Source organism: Aptenodytes patagonicus, chromosome 2 (genome assembly GCF_965638725.1).
Source record: "Aptenodytes patagonicus chromosome 2, bAptPat1.pri.cur, whole genome shotgun sequence".
Lineage (NCBI taxonomy): Eukaryota > Metazoa > Chordata > Aves > Sphenisciformes > Spheniscidae > Aptenodytes > Aptenodytes patagonicus.
Genome location: NC_134950.1, coordinates 3,396,523 through 3,422,900, shown reverse-complemented (window position 1 = coordinate 3,422,900; position 26,378 = coordinate 3,396,523). Strand labels below are relative to the sequence as shown.

The 26,378-nt window shown below is 47.4% G+C and overlaps 1 long non-coding RNA gene across 1 annotated transcript; it reads left to right on the top strand.

Annotated features, from left to right (window-relative positions):
* Positions 1-1,996: 1,996 nt before the first annotated feature.
* LOC143157313 (uncharacterized) lies at positions 1,997-3,363 on the top strand. Its single transcript, XR_012994756.1, has 3 exons — positions 1,997-2,062; positions 2,348-2,465; positions 3,005-3,363. It is a non-coding gene; the product is annotated as an uncharacterized LOC143157313 (long non-coding RNA).
* The last annotated feature ends 23,015 nt before the right edge of the window (positions 3,364-26,378 follow it).

The following is a 26,378-nucleotide window of genomic DNA, read 5'->3' as shown; positions in this document are numbered from 1 at the left end:
TTTAGTGGGAAAATGGATGTGGTTTAATGAATGATTTAAGTAAACAGAGCATTCAGGTTTCCTGAGGACATATCTAGGTACCTGAGTTGTCAATGTCATTGACCCCGTGGGGTAGCTGTGGATGGGATTCAATTGTTGAAACACTCCTCATTTGAAATGGATCCTGTGTCTTATCTACCAGACTCATGTGGATGTCTTAGATACCCTTGTGCATCTCAGATGTTTCTAGGTGTCTCCTTTTAGGCAAATGAATCCACCTCAAGCTGGGTATCTACTGTAGGGTGGGCTGGATCAAGCTCTAAGCTCCATTGACTTGATCTCCAGTGACTGTGGTGGAAACCTAAACTTGGGTGTCCTAATCTGGAGGGAGTCTCAATCTGCACTGCCTCCTGGGTAGGTGAATCAGGAGGATGGCAGCGAGAACATGACATGAATGCAAACTATTTCATCCTATTTTCATTCCTCTCAGACAAATTCAGGAGGAGAGAACACAACATTTGTTATTTGGAATAATGCCTCTATCCTCCACTTGTGACCCCACGGCTACACCATATGGATTTCTTTTGTACCCTGCACTTTGCAAAGTGAGGGATGATAAAGGAGAGCTGGCCTCCAGTACAATTGTCTTAGGGCTTTTCTGTCCCACTGAGGAAAATGGTGGTACTCTTATGACAATGTGGGTCAGCAATTAGGTCTCTGTGGAATTTTCAGGGTCTACTCCACTTTCCAAAGAGCCCTCTGGCCAGCTGGGCAGGAGCTTGCTTTGCCCTCAGAGCCGGCAAGGTAGCTCTCAGTGTAACTGCTCAAGGAAGAATTTGCCATTTTTGTCATGGTTGGCCCCAGAGTTGCTTTGTTTATCCATGGCGGCATCAACCATGAGGATGGCTTAAAGCAAGTTGTCCAGCTCCGGAGCTACATTCTTTTCCTTTGAAAAGCACTCAAGAAAAATGTTAAAATCCCTGGGACATAAAGCCTTTGCTTGATGGTTTAGACTTCTGTTTATACAAGAGCTGGAGATGAATGCCTGAGAATCTAATGCCCTAATACTTCTCCTGACGACCACAGCTCAGTAAGATGAGAACTCATGTTGCACCTGCCTTGCTCTTTCATCTTAAAAAATATTTCTTCCTCTTTCCCCCAAAAGGTAGTCAAGACTTCCCCCCTTGAAAAAAAAATTAAAAAAAAAATTTACATATTTCCAAGAAAATAGTTGTATCTCCAAGTCTATCATGTGCTAATTTACTCTGTAGGATTTTCAGGAGAGAGGTTTTGCAAATAGACAAAGTGAGTTTCTGCCCCACCAGACTAACCGCCTATGTGATGAGCCAGGCAAATGAAGGCCCACTCCTTATGGTGGGAGTATAGTCTAGACCCTCCCATACCTTGCAGTATTGCAACGTCGCTGACATGCCAGCAGACCCAGCTGGGTTGATAAAACTCCTAGCAAAATAGACTGTAGTGCATGTCTACCTGGTTCCTGCCATGTTTCTTTGCTGCTTAGTGTGGAGGCTGCTGAGCAGACCAGGCTTTCTGTGGACCTTCAGAATGCTTCATCAGGTGAACTGCCCAGAGCTGGAGATTCCAGGATCCTTGCCTGGCAAGCTGCCTTGGAGCCTGGGCTCTGTTCCTCTTCCTGGGCAATAAGGAATCCAGAGCAAAGCTGTATTTTGAAACAATACCCAGGTGCCACCCTACCCATACTATCACTTTCCTCTGCACAGTGTCAGCAGCATGGCATAATGATGACATACACGTGCTCTGAAATCAATAGAGAATGAGCAAACATTGAAAGATGATGCTGTGTGGCAATGCTGGAAGCTGTAAGCTCCCAGTCCCACACCTGACTTCCCTCATCTGTCTCCTTGGTCTGGCATGATGGATTGGCACATTCCATGTGTCTCCTGAGCACTACTTAACATGGGTGATCTCAGCATGCGGGACCTCCCCTCTGAGCAGAGCAGAGTTCTGGTGCTCAGCAGCTCGTTGATATACATCCGTCCTGCCGTGAACGCTGCCCTGACCACCCACATGCAGGCTGACGGCTTGTGGCGACGGGGATGAGGTTAGTTCACACAAAGCCTTTGCAGATAGAAAGCTGATGTGCAAGCACATTTATGGCAACTGTGAATTTGCTGCCCTTCTTCTTTGCCTTCTTCAAGGCTTTTTTCTGCTGCCATTGAAATCGCTGGGCGTTTTGCCGTTGGCTGAGATAGGAGCATGATCTTCCTTTGAAGAGTAGCAGTCTTCATTCATGTCTGGAGGCTCAGAAGCATGAATCTACCAGGCACAGAGTAGCCCTGATTCCTTCTACCCTTGCTACCTATTCACTGTCCTCTGCTCTTCTCAGGGCTCAGATGAACAGATGTCAGTTTATCCCCCTTGGAACCAGTCACTTTGGGAAGGGCAAGGCATTTCATGGAGTGGACTGAAGACATGACTCACATCATTGCCGTTGTGGACAGCAGGTATATGTCTTGGCTTGGGAGGGCTGGGTAGCACTGCACGCTTCCTGTGATAGCTTTCCCAGAACTGTGTTGAGAAGTCTATGCTGGTGGGAGCTTTCTATAGCCAGCTCCTTTGGAGAGGTGCAGATACCACAGCACTGTCATCTCCATCACTGGCAATAGGTCCAGTCATCCCTGAGCTCACTGCCTGCCTGGTGACCTGCTGGTCTGCCTGTCTTCCAGCTCCGTGGGGGGAAAATCCCATGAGAAGGAGCATGCAGTTGTCTCTTCCTTACACGTACTCATTCCCCAGTGTGGCCCCAGCCTTTCCCACAAATGCATTTCACATTATCATTGATTATTGTTCTGATTATTACAGATGGGCTGCCAACTCCCAAAGCCTACTCAGGCTGGGTGGAAGCGCAGGACATGGTCCAGTGTGCTGGTTTTGGCTGGGATAGAGTTAATTTTCTTCACAGTAGCTAGTATGGGGCTATGGTTTGGATTTGTGCTGGAAACAGTGTTGATTACACAGGGATGTTTTCGTTATTGCTGAGCAGTGCTGACACAGAGTCAAGGCCTCTTCTGCTTCTCACACCGCCCCACCAGCGAGTGGGCTGGGGGTGCACAAGAAGTTGAGAGGGGACACAGCCGGGACAGCTGACCCCAACTGACCAAAGGGATATTCCACACCCTGTGATGTCCTGCTCAGCATATAAAGCTGGGGGAAGAAGAAGGAAGGGGGGAATGTTCGGAGTGATGCCGTTGGTCTTCCCAAGTCACCGTTATGTGTGATGGAGCCCTGCTTTCCTGGAGATGGCTGAACACCTGCCGGCGGAGGGGAAGTAGTGAATGAATTCCTTGTTTTGCTTTGCTTGCGTGCGCGGCTTTTGCTTTACTTATTAAACTGTCTTTGTCTCAACCCACGAGTTTTCTCACTTTTACTCTTCCGATTCTCTCCTCCATCCCACCGAGGGGGGAGTGAGCGAGCGGCTGTGTGGTGCTTAGTTGCCAGCTGGGGTTAAACCACGACACCTGGCCATGATTTTTCCACAGTTGGTACCTTGATGGCATCTGTCCCAGTGGGGCATGAAGGAGAAGGAATCCAGGGCACTGAGGGGTAACCCTGGTGATGGCGTATTCTTGTAGCTGCTAGTCACAGGACACAGCAGGTTGGTGTCAACACTGCTGCTGATCTTGTTAGCAGTGCCAGCATGGAGGGAAGATATTTTGATGTGCTAGAAGGCCACCTTCTGCCTCCAGATGTGCATGTGAAAAAAAGTCATTTTCTGTAAACATCATGCAAGTTTTAGCATATTTAAAGTTCCAGTTTTTCCGTATTTGAAAGCTGGGTGCAAATAATTTTCAAATTCTCAGCAACTCACTCTGGACTTAATTGCTAACTTCCATTAGATTGACTGAAATGTCTGTCCCAGGGCATTTTTGCTGGCTAAAATTATTACAGGAAAAATGGAAAGTTCTTGTGTAAACTCCCAGTTTGACAGAAAATGGTGGATTTCATACAAATAAGTAGTTTCCCCCAAAAAATTTTGAACAGCTCTAAAATGTTCTCAAATGCTTTCCCCAGATTGGAAGACACATATGAAAAAACTGAAGTGAAGGCTGAGAACGTAGTTCAGTTAAATAACACACGCCAGGAATTTAGCCTCCTTTTCTGTTTTTAATTTGTCCCCTAGGGGATGAAGGTTTTCTTGATTATACACATTATTGGATATTATTTTTCATCTAGTTGTAGTAAATATTTCTCAGTTAGTGACAGTTTCATGTCTGGTTAACTTTTTGTAGGGTACACAGTTTAAACAGTAATGTTTTTTATCTCTGATGAGATTAATGACATTTAGGATGAGGGCTGTGCAATGAAAATTAACCCTCCTGAAATATTTTCAAGCGTTCACTTAATGTGTGCTCTTTACATCAGTTTTCCTGCCAGAAAAGTTATCTGTTGGCATACTCACTATAAACTCAGCAAGAGGGTAGATATGTGAGAGGCAGATTAATTTTTTCTTTTGCACAAATATTTGCAAAATTAGGGTGTGGGATTTTTTTTTTTTTTTTTTTTTGACATCTTTGCCCATCTCTCTAGCATTGGCACCCTAGGTTTAACCAAGTCAGCCCACATTTCTGAGTCAGACAGCTGGGAAAAACATGGAAGTGAGAGCAATCCACATATTGCTGGAAAAATCACATCATTAAATGCCAGGAGGGTCTAACTGAAAGGACTGAGAAAGAGGCAAATGCCAGTAATTGGCCCCGACACAAACTTATTTATAGTAAGCCTAAGTAGGGTGAAGTCTCGTCTGCTGGGTTCACCTCTCAGGATCAGGCCCTGGGTCTCCTGGGATTTAATTTCTCAGAGAACCACAGGGATGACAGATGGGAAAGACTTGTTAGGTCATCCTGTCCACATGCCCCGGCAGGAGCAAAATGAGATTGTCTCTTTGGTTCGTTCTCAAGTGCTTAGTCTAGATTTAAACAACTCCAGCAATAAGACTGTTATTGCAAGAAAATTCCACTGCCTACATGTACTTTTGCAAAACCACTTTTTTAAAGCTCTTGACGTCCGTTTGTTAATTTTGCCTGAATTGCATCACAAAAGAGAAAAGTGAAAGTATAAAATGTGACCTTGGGCAGCTCAATCTATCTGATGACTTCAAAATAGAATTACAGCACTTGCAATGAAATGGGTTTTGTGTGGACTTGCTACAGGGCAGAGTTAATATTTTTGTCTATCCTAACTTTGCATTTCTTCACGTTAACATGCTTGGACTTCTTTAATTTTAAACATAAAGTGAATTTCCAGTGTTTGTAGTGCTTTATTTTGGCACCTATACCCTGTAACTTGCTTACCTGAAAATTGCTGATATGCTTTCAACCTTGACTTCGTCTGGTGTAACTTATTTTTAATCTGCAGTTTTATCTCCTGTTTCCAGGCTATCTCTGACATGAACTACTTTTATTAGCTATGTGGTTATATTATGCATGCTTGCCCTTGCTTGGGTAGGAGAGGTTGCACAGAAGTCCATGTAAAATCAAGGATAGGCATAGGAAAGACCTACTGTAGCAACCGGAATTATTAATTTTCTTTTTTTTGCTAAAGTAAAAGGGTCATGGGAAAATACTAATTCAGCAAACACAAAAGTCTTAATTTGAAAACAAGTTGGGTTTAACGTGATTTTTCTGAGTCCAAGGTTAGGCTGCAGTAGAACCTGGCCAGGATTATGGGCCAGGAACTCTTGAACCTGCTCGTTTTCGAGCCCTGGGTGAGTTCACATAGTGATTAACCCCAGGAGCAGGGGAACGTGGGTGCTGCCTGCGGCAATGCAGTGCAATTTGTATCAATTTCTCTTTTGCTGCTACTGGCTGTGGAACTGATAAAATGCCAGTTCTGTTGGGTGTTGTGCAGCATGTTTGGAAAGCTTCCAGTTTCTAGGAAAAGAAAAATTACACATATACTGATTTGAATCGATTTGGACAGGAAATTTTTTTTGCTGTCAACTTGGAAACTCTGTTTTCCTGCCAATTACAGTCACAATTGTGTCGTTTTGTCTGTGATACTCTAATTAATGCAAATGAAAAAACCTGTGCAACTTTAGTAACTTTTTTTAGTTTATAATATAAATGAAAGTCATATCCCTGGAGGTGAGCTGCTGCATTATGCAGGTGTTTATGAGCTGCTGTACCATATTCCCTTCCATGCTTGTGAAAAAGCACTGAGAAATTCTTTTTCAGTGTCATTTTCAAAAGAAAATTTGTAGCCTCTAAATCAAGTCTTTCTTTCCCTGCAAGGAACTGAATTCTATGACAAATTCAGCCCTCACTTACTGTAACCCATATTATCTGGCAGATATTCATAGATTTAAAGGAGAATCTTCCGTCTTCATAAGAAGGTATTTTTATCAGGAAGAGTTAACATTTGAAAAGACTCAGCTACAATACGCATGGAATGGTCCATTCAGATACTAACTAGAGAAAGAACTTAAATGATGGACTCAGATTTAATGCCTAACTGTTGGGTGCCTGCAGTAAATTGAAATGAATTTTGCTCTCTCTCTTCTTGGAGCAGTGGTGTCTGGGTTGTTTTTTAGAGTTGGCTTTTGTTCTATCAGAAAATGGCAGTCTACTGAAAGAGAAACCTTTTGTAGAAATCTATGCCTCCATGACCAGGGCGGGCACTGAGATCTCAGCATGGCTAATGGGACACTGCTCTCGCCTTTACCACTCTGGGGAGGCCGGGCTGGCTTTGGGACTGGTGCCCCATGCATGGTGGTGGTCTGGCAGATGTTGCCTCCTGAGCTGCTGTCCTCCAGAGCAGTGTGCTGGGCATGCATGGTGCAACGCAGCTGAAACCTTGGGAAGCATCGCTCAGGTGAATCGCCACTAACCCTTGTGAGCTGCTATGTGAAGGGCAGTCAATCCTGCCTTGGAAAGGAAAGGGAAAGAGCTAAAACAGCAGCCCACATCTGTGGTTTGCGGAGAAGAAAAGTGCCTGATTGTGCCCACTCTTTGCTGGCTGAGAACCAACCAAGGAAGGTCTGCTGTTAAAAGGAAGATCTTTTGGGGAGTATGAACAGCAAAAGGAACAGAAGGTGGAAGCGCAGAAAGGCGCAGGCTGGGAGGTGGTGTCCTGGAGCTGCTAACACTGGGGCCAGTGTGTTGGCCTGGGTTGTGGGAAGAAAGCCAGGAGAACAGCTTTGAGCAAGGAGGACAAGCAGGGAGACGGAGCTTTCTTGGAGACAAAGGCCAGCAGAGAGCAGATCTGCTGGTTCATAGCAGGTTGGAACTGCTATGAAGGATGAGTTACGGTAGGTTTTTTTTGTAAGTAAACATGAACACTAGCAAAGTCCCTGGCTGTAACACTGACTTCTGGTCCCATAAGGAATAGTCCTACAAAGCTCTACGGTTTGAGTAATGCTCAGGCCAGAAGGGCAGCAGCTGTAATGCCAGCTCATCTGCACTTGCCGCCTATGTCTACAACAGTAAATTTGCCAGCGTCAGGGAATTTTCTACTACCTTGAGCTCAATGGGAATGATCTAGGCACATCCGTACTGCTAAACACTGCTTATATGCAAAGCGAGGTGGCTGTATGTAAGTTGCCTGGTGGGAAAAGCCCAGTGCTAACTCCTGATTTTTGTGCTGGGGAACCATTTAGGAGTGTGCTAGCTGTCCCCAGCCAAAGTCATGCCAAGTGCTGTGCCAACAGAAGCAGGATCAACTCTACTTGGCTGAGTTCTTGTGGGTTTTATGAACATCTGCAAAAGAGACTCCCTCTCCAGTTATTCAGTGGTGGTAGAAAACCAGCATTAGTTGCTCAGAGTGTGTAATTAGGGATTATTCTGATTTCTTTGCTGCAAATCTCACAAGGTGCAGCAAGGACTGACTGAGCCAAAGAGAACCAGCTGCCTTTCTTGGCTCTGGAGGTTTTCCCGTTCCTAATGAAACCCTGCTGGTATGGGGCTGAGGGGGAAGACCCTCCTGCCCTGGGTCTGTGAACTTCTCCAGGGAATGGATGAGTTTTCCTCTGGATTTAACTTCATGGTGTGATGCCTTTTACATCAGTTGCTGGGGATTGCCTGGGAGAGGGGCTGGTGAGTCCCATGGTTGGGTGGGAGCAGGACAGAGCACAGCTCTGATGGGAACAGGGTCTCACTGGGGAATTACAGCAGTATCTGTTTGCTCTCAGCTCAGGCTGGGGTGGACTATGAGAGGCTCTCTAATGAACAGCCAGTCACTCTCTGGCCAGAATAAGAGGACCTCAAAGAAGAACAGAACAGCATTTCAATTAAATAGTAAGTTACAACACACCATGCTCTTCACCCAGCATATTATTATTAGCAACTACTTCTCCTGACAGGTAGCCTGGTTATTTAATGTAATTTTCCCCTTGTTCTCTGCAGGTTTTCCTAAGCACGGAGACCAGCTCACAAAACCTGGCCCTTCTTGTTATTTTTATCCAGGAGCAGCTGACAGTAAAAGTGACAAAAGAATTGATGGGGGAAGTGGTCCAGAGCATGAAAAATCCGGTCGTAAAAGCCAGAGTGTTTGCAATAAAATATCTATACATAAAGGGAGAAGAGGGAGGGAGAAGCAGGGCTGGACACAAAGCAGAGCAATAAGCTGTGAAAAGTCATGTCTGGACCAGATGAAGAAAGTGTAAATCCAGCTGTCAGTGCAATAATATCCCTTGGCACCTCGGTCTCATTTCCATCCAGGGGGGCTCACGCCCATGCTGGTGGCTAACATGGGACAGTGGTTGGACCCAGAGGGTGGTGCCGTGAGGTGAAGAGATGTGCTTGGGGCCTCCCAGGGTCATGGGCAGAGCTGGCAAAACCCTCTGCTGCTGGCTGTGACTGCTGCAAAGGGCCTTTCCTCTTTGGTGATGAAGAACAGGGATCGCTGCAGGGATTTGGGTTTGGAAGATGGTCTGGGCTGCAGCGTGACCCATGGGCTACCAGGGCAGGGTAGCAAACTGCATCGCAGGGTCAGCAAAAGCAGATCAGGAAGAAAAGGCTAGTTAGTTAAATGCATGAAATAAGTGTATTGTTAAACTGCCCCCAGCTTTTTGGGGCTACTCTGAGCCCTTTGCTGGGCACAAGGCTCAGGAGAAACAACGTTTTCTCCAGTTCTGTTTGGGGACAGGCAAGAGACCAAGAGCTGGGAGCAGAAGTAGATGCAGAAGATACCAGCCCAGAGTGAGGTGAAGCACTTTTTTATATACATCCAAGAACAAACTGAATGGCATTAGAGAGCAGCGGGCAACCTCCTAGTGAGGTTTCTTTTGGTGCAAGGAAGGAAATTGATGCTGAAAACAAAATTGAGTGCCAGGACACCTGAGATCTCTTCCTAGGCTTGACCCAGTGCCTTCCTCTTATATCTCAGAGATGGATGAGAGCTCCAAAGCATGCCTAGGAAAGGACGTGCTCTCATAGGGCATAGTGGTGCTGTCTTGAGGTATCAAAATGGGAGTGAAAGCTTCCATAATCACACAGCAATGGACATCAGAGCTGGCACTGGGGACAAAGGATGGTGATTCCTGGTGTCAGGCACAGGGTTTTTAGGGGTCCAAATACTTGCACCCGTGGCCTGTGCTAGATCAGAGATGCATCCATCCGGTGGGGACAAGGGAGAGAAGACTAATGAACAACAGCAAGACCCTGGGATGTCTCCAGCTGTAAAAAGCCTGAAGAATTTAAAGCAAGGAAGGAAACTGGTTTTTTCCTTTGGCAGCCCCTTCTGAACTGCAGGATGTTTAACTCCAAAATATGTCTCTGTTACATTTGAGCTCATGGAGTAGCCTTGGCTGGCTGCTGGGTGATGAGAGCATGTGAGGGACAGGAGGAGTGTTTATGGTGTCTATGTATTGCTGTCTGCATTTGGGCTCTGCAGGCTGATGCCTGTGGCCAGGTGGGGTGGGATTCACCAGTCTGGAGGCAGAAGGAAAGCTGAAATGCAGGACGGTGTAGACTATGCTCTGGAGGTTGCTACTATGCCTCATATAGTTGTGGTGCTTTGGGGCATCCTCCTGCAGGTATTACCCTGTAGTGCAAACAGGCCATCTCTGGCTTAGCCTTCCCCATGTACCTGGAGTGATGCCCAGCATCACTTCTGGGCGGACAAGACACCCAGAAGATCTTCCTGCATGTCAGCCTCCAGGCCAAAATGAGCGTGATGAGTGCTGAGCATGCACCAGGCTTTGGTCCACCTCTGGGCCTGGCCACCTCTGTGCAGCAGAGACACAGCTCTTCTCCCTGCATCTGCTTTAGGGTGAGGTGGTCCATGCCCTGAACCCCACTGACTCACTCTGGGAAAGCCACTGGCTCAGGGTGGACATTGCAATTGTAGGACCCACATTTAGTCAATCATATAAACAAGTCGGAATGTGATATTTTAATTCACTCTTTCCCATCTTCCAGTGCACTGCTCATTGCATGTCTCTTAATGTGCTCTCTCCTCAGCTTTGCCAGAGCATCCTCAGTCTTACCCAGGTCACAGCATCCATGACATGCTGGCAAAAAATTGTGGAAACCCAGAGGACATCAAGGTAGGGAGAGAAGATATTGTCCAGAACCAGAGATTGTAATCTGCTGTTCGAGGACCTTTCTGGGGCTCCATACAATGAGAGATGGAGCATGAATGAGTCACTCTCTGCATGAGTGCATGTGCATGTCTAAACATGGGATTTGCTTGGTGGCTTTTGGCAGCACAGAAAATACATAAAGCTAACACCATTTCCAAATCAAGGGCTGGGAGGCCTCTGCTTCTGGAACCAGTAGGAACTGGTTCATATTTAAACTGGTCCTGGTTGCAGCTGCTTTCTCACCAAGTGTGTAGCTCAGCATGGATCTCCTGACCACAGAGTCTTGTGAATGCAGAAAAGGATTCCTATGCCTGGACAAACTCATGGAAGAAAAATACAATGAGGTTTATTAGGGAGAAATACAACTGAAGTGGGGATATTTTGGGGAAGTTTACTGCAGTCCAGGCTTGTTTGCATGCTCTTTCCTAGGCAAGTGCTCACTCTGGTGTGAGACAGAAGACTGATGAAGCCAGACCTTTGGCTGTCCTCTGTAGGACAGACCCCTGAGAAGACCCCTATGAGACTAATTGATAGGCTGCAGCTAATAAACTGAAGAAGAAAGTCTCACATGAAGCTTGCTGGGATGTAACACTTCCAGCTAAGGCCCATTGACTGCCTCTGCTTTTAGCACATGACAAGAACCAGGTGATGAGTTTTACCTTGGCACACAGGTACATTTTATTATCGCAGGCAAAAATACAGCCCTGACAGCTACAGCTGCACATAATATCTTCTTCACAGCATCTTCTTCATACTGCCCTGCCAATGCTTGGTGGAAGGCACGGCCTTTAGCAGCAACATGGTATTTTGGTCTCAGAGGACAATAAATCCCAAGCCTCTCTTCCCAAATAGCTTGGTAGCTGATGTCAGTTCTGCAGGGGGTCTATGGTAATCAAACCAGCAGAGAAAGGGCTGAGGTCACCTGTTCTCCATGGGCTGCCACCATCCCAGGCTGAGTGTGTGTCAACCAGCAGGAACCCCAAAACTTGCCAGCCACATTACCATTTGGAGGCAACATTTCCCCCTAGTTGCCTACAGAAACTCTGTCAGCTGGCATAAATCCATCAGAGCAGGAGCAGATCTCCTCTCTACATATCATTTCCAGCCTCTGAGCTGCTGGCTGAAGATTGCTAACAATTACTTTTGTGAAATACGGTATCATAAGGGGTGGGAAGCGGGGAAGGCAAAGCTCTTGAGTGTTACGTCAGTATCTGATACTGATCTGCGATACAGCCATCTGTCTTTGGAGCAGCTGAGGTCAGTTCACATTATGGGTATTAGAAAAGTTTATTTAGGGACTTACAGGGAAAGAAACCTTACAATGTTATGAGATGGTGGCAAATCCTGTAGGACCAGATAGAGTGGTTCCATGTGAATGGGTGGGGGCTGCCAAGCAGCTGCCCACTCTGCTTAGTATGCACAATATTTTTCTGCTGGCAAGAGAGTGTTTCTGCCTTTGTTTTTGAGAAGGACTGGCTTGCCTTATCATGGTTAGTTTAGCAGACACGTTGTATACCTTTCCCCAGCCACGCGAAGTTCAGGTGGCTCGTGGATCCCAAGCAGTGTGCATTGCTCATTGCTAAGTAAAGTCCATGCTGCACTGAAAACCTCCCAAACTAGCTGGTCTTGGGGCACTTCTCCTAAGAAATCCTCCCCTCCTTGCTGAAGGCAGTTCTGAAGGGAGAGAAAAAGGCTCAAGAACAGGGGAGGAGAGAGGAAGAGGCATGGCTTGGTGCTGGAGAAAGGCCCCTTGGCTTGCTCCTTGATTACCCCCTGGATTTGGCTGGTGCTGAAGTGTCTGCATATCTCCATCATGACATCTGCATGGCCTGTGTGGGCACAGTACTGCGGTGAAGGTCCAAAGGGTGAAGGGACATGAGGAAACTCTGTGCACCTCCAGCAAGTCTCAAGGGCTTTGCTAGGACCGTTTGCAATGCAAGGAGAGCTCTTGAGGGCATGCTGGAAACTAATGTCCTGTGGGTCTGGAAAAAACAAAGAGGGCCAGATCCTTGGGAGGGGTAAATCTCCAGAGCCTCATGGAAAACTAGGAACCTAAACTGATTTACAGCAGCTGAAAATCTGCCCTCTACATCCTATTAAATAAAGAATTATGTCTTTAATCCCCAATCTTTCCTTGCCACCCTGGTCAATAAATAACTGCTAAACTCTGTCAGTGCATCTCAATGTGCTGCTTCTGACATTGGAGCAGATGTTTGAAGAATGACTGCAATAAACACAGATGCCTAGAGCAACGCACTTGGCAGACTCTCTGCCTTTGTTAATCAGCATTTTAGGGACTTCCTGCAGCAGAATTTGCAGCCAGACCACTGTGCTAAGTTGTTCCAGTGAAATCCTCCATGATTTTGAATAAATCCTTTGTGATCTCATGTGTAATGTTGGCCTCCATGACCTCCTGTGGCAATGAGTCCCACAAGTTAATTACATGCATCATGTAGAAGGAAAGCCCTTTCCTTCTGCTGGTATCAAACCCTTTGTCTGACTGTCTTTGGATACCAGTTGGGTTCTAGCATGATCAGCAGTCAGAAACCATTCCTTTTTTGCCAAGTATGGCATACTTTGCCCTAGCTGGTCCCTAATTTAAGGAGCTCCACCTCAGAAAGCACAAAGCATGCAGTGCCTTGGGATCTGAATGTGGAGATGTGCCAGAGGAAATCCATAGTCTTTTCTCATTTATTCTCTTTCAAAAGCCAAATGATGATCACATGCTTTTCATGTTTTTCTCAGGTGATCTGTTTTTCCAAGCGCTAAACACATATGCAGCTTCAACAAGAGAAGAGGTGTTTTTGCCAGTAACTGCTCAAGTGGCCTCAAGTTGACGTCTTCCCTTTTAGCTTTCCTACCACTTTGAACTGAACAGCAGGTGCCTCTGCCATATAACAAACTAATCAATGTTTTGCCATAAACCCATGTCCAAAAGTGCTTCATGTCTGTTTAAAGAATGAGCTCCATGCTGTGTCCTCCTCACGAAAGGACTGGGACAACCCTAAAGGCAACATGGACTGTCAGCTTTGGTCCACTTCTAATCATCAAGCCTTTTCCAAAGAGGAATGTTTCTTCCGCGTGGGAGTTGTCGGGGAAAGCAGTGAGTGACAACCTTTCAAGGGGGCACAGAGTAGAGACAAATGTTTGACATAGGAACAGGGCTGGACAACGTATGCAACTACTGCAATATGACAGGAGGTCAGGCAGAAGAAATCTTACCTGACCAAGACTCTGAACTGCAGATCTACAAGTTGGGGAGATCAGAGGAACTGTCCATGCATTTCTGAATATTTTATTTCCAAAAATCTGCAACCTTCATTCATGATAAAGATTGGCTTTGTCTGCCATCTGAGGTCATTTAGGCTGAACTGGAGAAATTGAGAAGTAGTATCCTAAGAATCAAGGAATTTATGTGGAGTATTGACAGGAGAACGATGTTTTAGTCACTGAAGTTTTTAAGCCTTTACCAGTAATTTATGTTTATTTTAGCCTATCTTTATCCAACAAATAAATAACACTGGAAGGAAGGAAGTCTTTATTAAGGATTCAACCTCCTTTCCCCGTTCAGCTGACAAATTTAGAGATTGAAGTAAATATGCTTTGAAACCAGAAAAGGTTTTTCAACAGAACTAAGGCGGGCCAACACTAACACTCCTAATCAAGTAAAGACAGACATATTAATATCATCAAGCCAAAACCTTTCATGCCATGTTTCTATATCAGGAAGAAGATTTCTGGATATAACCTGAAAGCCCAGAGCCTTGGTAGTGAAACAAAAGTCTGCCATGAGGGTCTCTTTTGGGGTAGATATTAGTAAATTTGTCTAGAACTGACTGGCATGCTTTCTGATGATTTTTTTCCATCAAAAAATGCTGATTTAATTGAAATTGAAACTGAAACTTTCCATGGGAATGTAACAATTTCAATGAAGCCTTAGTTGAGAAAAGTTTCTCAGGTTCCAGATTGAACTTGTGATCAAAAACAGAAAGGAAGGGAGTTTGTGTGCAGTTTTATCTGAGCCTGGCAGATATGGAAATCCCATAGCACAGGGATGACAGAGGTTCAAATCCCTGCTGCAGTGAATACTGGCTTTTACAAAGTGGAGCAACTCAACACAGATGTGACAGCAATGTGCTGTTGCAGTGATGAAGGATAGCCATGTACTAGGCTATATTAGTTTGACTGGGCAAGGCTCTGAGCAACCTGCTGTGGCTCAGCCCAGCTTTGGGCAGGGTTGGTAGCCTTCTAGCCTGCGTGATTCTGCAATAACAGGGGTAAATATGAGCTTGCTTGTGGCAGTGGTTGGAAGTTGGGTAGCTGAGTTGGATGAGGGTGAAACAGAGATGTGAGCTATGGTAGGCCATTTAAGTGACCTGTTTATGGACTGGCCAAGCACAAGTAACCGTATCTGCCCCTTTCTCTCTGATTTTCTGTGCAAAACTTGACGACTTCATTTTTTTTTCTCAGTCAGAAGTTCTTCAGAAGTTCTGAGACTAAGGAAACAATTTTATTACCCGCCCCATTGAATAGAGGGGGAGAGATGACCCTGGGCAGGTACATAACTCCAGCAACCTGCCCTCCATGGTCCTTCCCTGAACTCTTCCCTGGTCAGACGGTGCTCATCCTGTCATGCAGGAGATTGGCACCACCTGCAAACACATCTGCCTGACTGGCTGAAGAGATCAGCAGGGTCATTAGGCATGTCATGCCTAAATTCCTTGAGGGTTTCCAGAAGAGAAAGGTGGACAAATTCCCAGCATGCTCTGTCACCGATTTATGTAGCTTGGATCCATAACTGCTAAACAATGAGTGATCAGGGTTTGTTTGACAACCTGGTCTAAACCTTTGCACATGTTAATGTTAGGACATATTTTCGTTCTGATGCAGAATTCCCCTGGGATCAGACTGTGCTTGCAGGGGCAAATGGGGGATGGAAATTTCTGCTGGCTGCAACCAGGGCTTTCAAACCACCATGGTGTAGGGCAGGTGCTTATTATTGCAGCAGGTGATGGCAAATGCCATGTCCCAGTGAGGCCAGACTGGTTTCTGCAACCCAGCCATCTTCTCCCTGCCTCCTCCCAGAGCCATCCTTCACCTCTGGGTAGGGGGGAGGACAGGCTCCTATCTGACCAGGTAAATCACATTCCCAGTCTTGTTCAGGTGGAAATAATAAGCCTAAAATGCTGGACAGAGAAGGATCAGGCTGAGAAGTTGTGTATTTCAACAACACGGTTCAATCTGTGTGTCCCCAGCGTGATAACAGGGCCAGCCCCAGCTCGCTGGCTGCTGCTTTTCAGGCCAGCATGTCAGAGGCTTGTACAGAGAAAGTTTAGTTTTCTCAGCTAATGTCTTGACAGGCCTGTTTTGTGTCCAGCTCTGCTCATCACACTGCCTGTGTCCATGCAGGAGGTGTTTCTGTACACAGCCCACAGCCCTGCTCATGCTGCATTGCAATCCAAGCCAATGCATGGGCGGGCCATGAGTCAGGGCTCCTGGTGCGAGCTCTACCTCCCACCCACCGCAACAGGACAAGCCCTTTGGGTTGCACGGCTGTGATTCCACGTGGCCAGAGGTAACCTGGTATGTGCAGGATCTGGTCAACCCACCAGCACTTTCCATCCAGGAGCGAGCTCTGTAAATCCAATTGCTGTTTACTGAGCAGCTCCCTGACAGGTTCTGGGAGCACTGGAAAAATACATCAAGGTGAAAAAAATGCTCATGGCCAGGCTGACTGTGCTGGCTGCAGCCTGTCTCCCAGAGCTGGGCCCCTGGGAGCTGCTGGAGGGGAGCATGAAAAGACTCAGAGACAACAAAACTTGTTTAGCATCACTGCAAGGTCGGTGCCGCAGCATGTGCAGGCAGAGATCAGTGACCAGAGACACGTGCATTTATCAGGTGTACAAGCTGCTTTTAACCCACTGAGGTGGGGAATATCTACTAGGCCAATGGACAGGACAGTTTCTTGATGGCTTGTGCTGCTCATCCCTGATCTTGCTCTTGGCACCTTCCATCCCCACTCTGTTCTGACCCCTTATATCCAGCCATGTTTTCACCTCTATAAATGGTTCCTTGTCCTGAACATAGTGATGGCTGTTTTCTCTCCTATCTATCTATTCCTTCCAGGACATTGGCAAGATACAGGAGAGGGTGCCTAAGGAGGCATGCCTTAGCATGGGCCATTGCACTGGGACACCTGCATGGCTCAGGCACTCCAGCAGGTATCAGCTATTAACACAAAAAAGCCCCTCCAAAAAAACAACACCTCAGGGATGCTTCAGAGCTTGCCTTTTCAGTTATTTAAGAGATGAAGCTGGAGATGGGCTGGCACCGCCATCTGGTGCAAGTTTCCAGGAACTAACCGGCTGTGAGCAGCTCCAGCGTGAAAATACTCGCCTGGGATTTTAAAGCTGGCCAGAGCAATGCTAGTGTTGCTGGTCCCAGCCCAGCACTGCTGGACTGAATGGCTCAAGGAGAAATCACCTTGACCCTTGGCATTTTCAAGCCTGATTCTCCCCTCAGAAATATTTGGGGTATCAAAGAGCAAGTTGCTGAGTGTAGGGATGGAGGAAAGAAAGAAAAGCCATCAGCAGTGGAGGCCAGAGCCCTGATTTTCATAGGGAGCATCTGAGTCCCTGGGGTTGCTAAAATTTGGCTAACTTGTCTTTAAGACAGATGATCTTTTAACTCCTGTATTTAAGATGGAGAGCTGAGTGTCACCCTGGAAAAAACAGTTTCATTTCCTATTTATGGGGGTAACAGACTACAGAAGTCCCTATATAAGACCCAATAGCCAAATTTTTTATTTTCCTCAATCTCAGTGCTTTCATATGCTTCTTGTCTGGCTAAGGGGAAGGGAAGCCATGTTCACAAGCATCACCAGCACAGCTCAGCTGAAGCAAGAAGTTTGCTCGGGCTCCATGTGTCACGGCACAAAGTTAAAAGCAAATGTCTGGCACTAAACCAATCCAAATGAAGATATTTGATTTGAAATTTCCAGGAAGAAAAACAAACAAACAAAAACCCCTGAATTACTTGAGCAAAACCACAGCTTTTTCTCACAGTGAAGCTTGATTTTGCAAAACTTGCCTTTCCTGCTGAGCAATTGTTCCTGCAGACAGTTCCCACAGCCTTTTCAGAAAGGCAGGGGTCACCAGCTGGCATCTTCTGGGCTGTATGTAGTCATTTAGTTCAAACCAATTAGGCAATTATTGGGTGTTACTAAACCAGAGTTAATTACAATAAACTGAAAACAGCTGAGGCATTCGGCATTGAAAAGCAAATCCAAAGGATTCCCCAAATCAGGTACTTCCCTCTCTGCACTACTTTTCAGAAACCTTACTTATGATGTTAACCTTGACCTTGTGATGATGAAAGAATGATATCACCATCCCAGGCAGTGGCACACAGAGGCGTCTGACCTCATCATAAAACAAAGATGAAAAGCCTGTCCTGAATCCTTTCTGGAAGAGCGAATCCAGCTGTCCAGGTTGCTCCAGCAGGGATGCACAAACAGCCAAGTTATTTGGTGTGTGAACTGGGATCCCAAGGATGGGCGCCCATCTGAACATTGCTCTAAGAACATTTTTCCTCTACCCCAAAAGTCCCCTCCCCTGACATAGCATCCTTTCCAAACAAGAGCTGTAGCAATTAAAGCCAGAGATGAGACTTAGAAATGGGACTATCCCTAGTTTTACAGTGCAAGTTTCCCCCAAGTTGTCCCCAAGTTTCTAGGATGTACAGAATAATGCAGTTGCCTAAACATCTGGTACTGTTTGAGATGCATCAGGATACCTGACAGATATATAGGGAAGGCCAGATAGACCTATAGGACACCCATATCCTGCTGTTGTGGCAGTTGGAGGTCAGTGGAAATACCACATACGGTATGAGACACCTGTGTTAGGACACTAGATTGCACCCCTAGCATGCCGTAAACACCTACATGTAGACACCTCTACAGCCAATCTCCAACCGAAATACTCTTCTGCTATGTGCAGTCCTGGACATGCCACGTCGTACTGGACTTGGGCTGGACCCTGGCTCTGGGAACGTACAGAGTTGGGCTGGTGGGACTGGAGAAGAAAGCATTCAAGAAGTTCTCTTGTGCCCATGCCACTTGTGGTTTAACCTCAGCCGGCAACAGAGCACCACACAGCCGGTGGGATGGGGAAGAGAATCGGAAGAGTAAAAGTGAGAAAACTCATGGGTTGAGATAAAAACAGTTTAATAATTTAAATAAAATAATAATAATAGAATGTACAAAGCAAGTGATGCACAATGCAATTGCTCACCACTTGCCGACTGTTGCCCAGCCAGTCCCCGAGCAGCGGCCCTCCCCGGCCAGCTTTCCCCCAGTTTATATACTGAGCATGATGTCACATGGTATGGAATATCCCTTTGGCCAGTTTGGGTCAGCTGCCCTGGCTGTGCCCCCTCCCAGCTTCTTGTACACCTCCAGCCTTCTCAGTCGGTAGAGCATGGGAAGCTGAAAAGTCCTTGACTTAGTATAAACACTGCTTAGCAACAACTAAAACATTGGTGTGTTATCAACATTATTCTCCTACTAAATTCAAAACGCAGCACTGCACCAGCTACTAGGAAGAAAATTAACTCTATCCCAGCCGAAACCAGGACAGTATCCACCCTTTATTCTATACCATCTACGTCATGCCCAGGTCCCGCACTTTCCAATACATTCCCATTAATCACCACGCCTTTTCCTGTCTTTTGATATATATACACACAGATATCATTCCCTTCGTCTATGGGCCATCCCTCTAAAATGTTCATTGAGTTCATTTAGTCCATGACTTTGGGCTCCATCTGTCATAATAATCTTTCAGGGCAGGAAAGATGGAGATGGTATGCAGTGTTGGATTGTTTCATGTTGAAGTCAGTTCTGGTTCCATCATCACTGTGCTTTGCTTGGTTTCATCAAAGTTCATTCTTCATTAATCTGGGTGATTCTTATTGTAATATCATTGGTAAGGCATATAATATTATGTAGCAATTAACATCATACAGTTCAAATCATTGGCTATTCTCACCCAAAATCAAATCCCCTTGAGGTACACATCGGACTTCCCCATCCTTCCGCATTATCCACCAAGTGCACCCGGGTCCTTGAGCAAAAGCAATCCCACAGATGGGTTTGCCTCTGCCCGAGGCAGGAATAACCCAGACTGTCTTCCCCAACATATTTTTTATGTGCACTACAGGGACTTTATTCCCATCTACAGCACGTAAAAGTTTTGACTGAGCAGGGCCAGCTTGATTGGCAGATCCCCTCGTGTTGACTAACCAAGTGGCCTTTGCTAAATGTGTATCCCAATGTTTGAACGTCCCACCACCCATTGCTCTCAGTGCAGTCTTTAACAGTCCATTGTATCATTCGATTTTCCCGGAGGCTGGTGCATGACAGGGGATGTGATACACCCACTCAATGCCCTGCTCCTTGGCCCAGGTGTCTATGAGGTTCGGGAATGAGTCCCGTTGTCTGACTCAATTCTTTCTGGGGTGCCATGTCGCCATAGGACTTGCTTTTCAAGGCGCAGGATAGTGTTCTGGGCAGTGGCATGGGGCACGGGATATGTTTCCAGCCATCTGGTGGATGCCTCCACCATTGTAAGCACATGGCGCTTGCCTTGGCAGGTTTGTGGGAGTGTGATATAAACAATCTGCCAGGCCTCCCCATGTTTATATTTCAGCCATTGTCCTCCATACCAGAGAGGCTTTAACCGCTTGGCTTGCTTGATTGCAGCGCATGTTTCGCATTCACAGATAACTTGTGCAATAGTGTCCATGGTCAAGTCCACCCCTCGGTCACGAGCCCATCTGTATGTTGCATCTCTTCCTCGATGGCCTGAGGTGTCATGGGCCCACTGAGCTATAACTAACTCACTCTTATGTTGCCAGTCCAGATCCACCTGAGCCATTTCAATCTTAGCAGCCTGATCCACCTGCTGGTTGTTTTGATGTTCTTCAGTGGCCCAACTCTTGGGTACGTAAGCATCTACGTGATGGACTTTTACAACCAGGTTCTCCACCTGGGCAGCAATATCTTGCCACAATGCGGCAGCCCAAATGGGTTTGCCTCTGCGCTGCCAGTTGCTCTGCTTCCATTGCTGCAACCACCCCCACAGGGCCTTTGCCACCATCCATGAGTCAGTATAGAGATAGAGCACTGGCCGCTTTTCTCGGTCAGCAATGTCTAAAGCCAGCTGGATGGCCTTTACTTCTGCAAATTGGCTCGATTCACCTTCTCCTTCAGCAGTTTCTATAACTTGTCTTATAGGACTCCATACAGCAGCTTTCCACCTCTGATGCTTTCCCACAAGACGACAGGACCCATCAGTGAACAGGGCATATTGCTTCTCATTTTCTGGTAGTTTATTATACACTGGGGCCTCTTCAACACGTGTCACCTCCTCCTCTGGCAATATTCCAAAATCTTTGCCCTCTGGCCAATCCATGATCACTTCCAGGTTTCCTATTCGAGCCCGTTGTGTGATCAGTGCGACCCACTTACTCCACGTAGCATCAGTTGCATGATGTGTACAGGGGATCCTCCCTTTGAACATCCAGCCCAGCACCGGCAGTCGGGGTGCCAGGAGGAGCTGTGCTTTACTACCAACCACTTCCAAAGCAGCTTGAACCCCTTCATATGCTGCCTATATCTCTTTTTCAGTTGGAGTATAGCAGGCCTCGGATCCTCTGTATTCCCGACTCCAAAACCCTAGGGGTCAACCTCGAGCCTCCCCTGGTGCTTTCTGCCAGAGGCTCCAGGTAGGGCTGTTCTCCCCAGCTGCAGTATAGAGCACATTTTTTACCTCTTGCCCTGCCCAGACTGGCCCAAGGGCTACTGCATGAACCATCTCCTGTTTAATTTGTTCAAAGGTTTGTCGTTTCTTGGGGCCCCATTTGAAATCGTTCTTCTTCTGGGTCACTTGATAGAGAGGGTTTACGATCAGACTGTAATTTGGAATGTGCATTCTCCAAAAACCCATGACGCCTAAGAAAGCTTGTGTTTCCTTTTCGCTAGTTGGTGGAGACATGGCTGTTATTTTGTTGATCACATCCATTGGGATCTGACGACGACCGTCTTGCCATTTTATTCCTAAAAACTGGATCTCCTGTGCAGGTCTCTTGACTTTACTTTGTTTTACGGCAAAACTGGCTTTCAGAAGGATTTGGACTATTTTATTCCCTTTTTCAAAAACTTCTGCTGTGTTGCCACACAGGACGATGTCATCAATGTATTGCAGGTGTTCTGGAGCTTCACCCTGTTCCAGTGCAGTCTGGATCAGTCCATGGCAAATGGTAGGGCTGTGTTTCCACCCCTGGGGCAGTCGGTTCCAGGTGTACTGGACACCCCTCCAAGTGAAAGCAAATTGTGGCCTGCACTCTGCTGCCAAAGGGACTGAGAAAAAAGCATTAGCAATATCAATTGTGGCATACCACTTGGCTGCCTTTGACTCCAGTTCGTATTGAAGTTCTAGCATGTCTGGCACAGCAGCACTCAGCGGTGGCGTGACTTCATTTAGGCCACGATAGTCTACTGTTAGTCTCCACTCTCCATTAGACTTTCGCACTGGCCATATGGGACTGTTAAAGGGTGAGCGGGTCTTGCTGATCACTCCTTGGCTCTCCAGTCGACGAATCAGCTTATGGATGGGAATCAGGGAGTCTTGATTGGTGTGATGTTGCCACGGGTGCACTGTTGTGGTGATTGGCACTTGTTGGTCTTCAACCTTCAGCAACCCCACAACAGAGGGGTCCTCCGAGAGACCAGGCAAGGTGGACAGCTGTTTAATTTCCTCCATCTCCAAGGCAGCTATACCAAAAGCCCACCGGTACCCTTTTGGGTCCTTGAAATACCCTCTCCTGAGGCAGTCTATGCCAAGGATGCACAGAGTCTCTGGGCCAGTCACAATGGGGTGCTTCTGCCACCCATTCCCAGTTAGACTCACTTCGGCTTCCAATACAGTTAGCTGTTGGGATCCCCCCGTCACCCCAGAAATACAGATGGGTTCTGCCCCTATATATCTTGATGGCATTAGGGTACACTGTGCACCGGTGTCCACTAGAGCCTTATACTCCTGTGGGTCCGATGTGCCAGGCCACCGAATCCACACAGTCCAGTAAACCCGGTTGTCCCTTTCCTCCATCTGGCTGGAGGCAAGGCCCCTCTAGTCCTGTTCATAGTATTCGTTACTCATTTCCTGTAAATACGAGTCAGAAGTCTCTTCATTAATATCAGAAGTAAGATGGCCCTTCCACTCTGTCTGAGGAACTGCCCACTGGAAACTGGAGCAACAAGTTTCCTGGAAGAACCCCCTTTTGTGATTGTTTTTCCTTGCAACTCACGTACCTGTGCCTCTAGGGATGAGGTAGGTTTTCCATCCCACTTCCTCATGTCCTCTCCGTGGTCACACAGGTAAAACCATAGGGTGCCCCGTGGTGTGTACCCTTTATATCCTCTCTCTTGAGCAAAAGAACTCCTAATAGCCGAGATACTGGTCCGTACAGGTTGAGAGTAGGACCTATCCTGTTTGAGTTGCTGGACCTCCCGGGACAGTTTCTCCACAGCTGAGATGAGGGGGAAAGAGAGACTTTCTTCGTATTGCTGGAGTTGGCTGGCCAATTCATCCACCGTTTGTCCCTCTGCGCCTTTCCAGGTCATTACTGCCAATGAGTTGGCATATGACGATGGTGTGCTCCGTACAACTTTCTGCAACATGGGTAGTGTGCACTTGACTTCATCTGGATCTTTGGGTAACTGCTTGTTGTTTATAGAATCATAGAATCATAGAATCATTAAGGTTCGAAAAGACCTCTAAGATCATCAAGTCCAACCATCAACCCAACACCACCATGCCCACTAAACCATGTCCCTAAGCACCTCATCTACACGTCTTTTAAATACCTCCAGGGATGGGGACTCCACCACTTCCCTGGGCAGCCTGGTCCAATGTTTAATCACTCTTCAAGGGAAGAAATTTTTCCTCACATCCAATCTAAACCTCCCCTGGCACAACTTGAGGCCATTTCCTCTCGTCCTATCGCTAGTTACCTGGGAGAAGAGACCGACACCCACCTCGCTACAACCTCCTTTCAGGGAGTTGTAGAGAGCAATGAGGTCTCCCCTCAGCCTTCTCTTCTCCAGGCTAAACAACCCCAGTTCCCTCAGCCGCTCCTCAGAAGACTTGTTCTCCAGACCCTTCACCAGCTTTGTTGCCCTTCTCTGGACACGCTCCAGCACCTCAATGTCCTTCTTGTAGTGAGGGGCCCAAAACTGAACACAGTATTCGAGGTGCGGCCTCATCAGTGCTGAGTACAGGGGCACGATCACTTCCCTACTCCTGCTGGCCACACTAGTTCTGATACAGGCCAGGATGCCATTGGCCTTCTTGGCCGCCTGGGCACACTGCCGGCTCATGTTCAGCCGGCTGTCGACCAGCACCCCCAGGTCCTTCTCTGCTGGGCAGCTTTCCAGCCACTCTTCCCCAAGCCTGTAGCGCTGCGTGGGGTTGCTGTGGCCGAAGTGCAGGACCCGGCACTTGGCCTTGTTGAATCTCATACAGTTGGCCTGGGCCCATCGATCCAGCCTGTCCAGATCCCTCTGCAGAGCCTTCCTACTGATCCAGCAAATCAACACTCCCGCCCAACTTGGTGTCATCTGCAAACTTACCGAGGGAGCACTCGATCCCATCGTCCAGATCATTGATAAAGGTACTAAACAGAACTGGCCCCAGTGCTCAGCCCCGAGGAACACCACTTGTGACCAGCCACCAACTGGATTTAACTCTATTCACAACTCTCTGGGCCCAGCCGTCCAGCCAGTTTTTTACCCAGTGAAGAGTCCACCTGTCTAAGCCATGAGCCGCCAGCTTTTCTAGGAGAATGCTGTGGGAGAAAGTGTCAAGGGCCTTGCTGAAGTCCAGGTAGACCACATCCACAGCCTTTCCCTCATCCACTAGGCAGGTCACCTGGTCATAGAAGGAGATCAGGTTGGTCAAGCAGGACCTGCCTTTCATAAACCCATGCTGGCTGGGCCTGATCCCCTGGTTGTCCCGCTCATGCCTTGTGAGCGCCCTCAAGATGAACCGCTCCATCATCTTCCCCGGCACCGAGGTCAGGCTGACAGGCCTGTAGTTCCCCGTATTCACCTTCCGGCCCTTCTTGTAGATGGGCGTCACATTGGCAAGCCTCCAGTCATCCGGGACCTCTCCCGTTAACCAGGACTGCTGATAAATGATGGAGAGTGGCTTGGCGAGCTCCTCCGCCAGCTCCCTCAGCACTCTCGGGTGGATCCCATCCGGCCCCATAGACTTGTGAGTGTCCAGGTGGCGTAGCAGGTCATTGACTGCTTCCTCTTGGATTATGGGGGGTTCATCCTGCTCGCTGTCCCTGTCTTCCAGCTTGGGGGGCTGAATACCCTGAGGATAACTGGTCTGCCTGTTAAAGACTGAGGTAAAGAAGGCATTAAGTACCTCAGCCTTTTCCTCATCCTCGGTGACAATGTTCCCCCCTGCATCCAATAAAGGATGGAGATTCTCCTTGGCTCTCTTCTTGTCATTAATATATTTGTAAAAACATTTTTTGTTGTCTCTAATGACAGCGGCCAGATTGCATTCTAGCTGGGCTTTTGCCTTTCTCATTTCCTCTCTGCATGACCTAACGAGATCCCTGTACTCTTTTTGAGTCGTCTGCCCCTTCTTCCACAAGTGGTAAACTCTCCTTTTTTTCCTGAGTCCCAGCAAGAGCTCCCCATTCAGCCAGGCCGGTCATCTTCCCCACCCATTCTTCTTACGGCACATGGGGACAGCCTGCTCCTGCGCCTTTAAGACTTCCTTCTTGAAGATCGTCCAGCCTTCCTGGACCCCTTTGCCCTTCAGGACTGTCTCCCAAGGGACTCGCTCAACCAGCGTCCTGAACAGGCCAAAGTCCGCCCTCCGGAAGTCCATGGTTGCGGTTTTGCTGGCCCCCCTCCTTACTTCACTGAGAATCGAGAATTCTGTCATTTCATGGTTGCTAAGCCCAAGACGGCCTCCGACCACCACATCTCCCACCAGTCCTTCTCTGTTTGTAAACAACAGGTCGAGCGAGGCACCTCCCCTGGTAGGCTCACTTACCAGCTGTGTCAGGAAGTTGTCTTCCACGCACTCCAAGAACCTCCTAGACTGCTTCCTCTCTGCCGTGTCGTATTTCCAGCAGACGCCTGGGAAGCTGAAGTCCCCCACGAGAACAAGGGCTAGCGATTGTGAGACTTCTGCCAGCCACTTGTAGAATGCTTCATCCGCCTCTTCATCCTGGTTGGGTGGTCTATAACAGACTCCCAGCAGGATATCTGCCTTGTTGGCCTTCCCCCTCATCCTTACCCATAAACACTCAACTGTACCATCATCACAATCGTTGAGCTCTAGACAATCGAAACACTCCCTAACATACAGGGCCACCCCACCGCCTCTCCTTCCTCGCCTGTCCCTTCTGAAGAGTTTATAGCCATCCATTGCAGCACTCCAATCATGAGAGTCACCCCACCACGTTTCTGTGATGGCGACTAAGTCATATCTCTCCCGCTGCACAATGGCTTCCAGCTCCTCCTGTTTGCCACCCATGCTGCATGCATTGGTGTAGATGCAGTTGAGCTGGGCTATCGATTTCGCCCCTGGCATTGGCATGCCACCCCTAGGCTCATCTCTAGTGAGCCTGGTTTTATCCCCTTCCCTCTTCGAACCTAGTTTAAAGCCCTCTCAATGAGCCCCACCAATTCATGAGCGATGATCCTTTTCCCCCTGTGAGACAGATGAACTCCATCTGTCGCCAGCAGGCC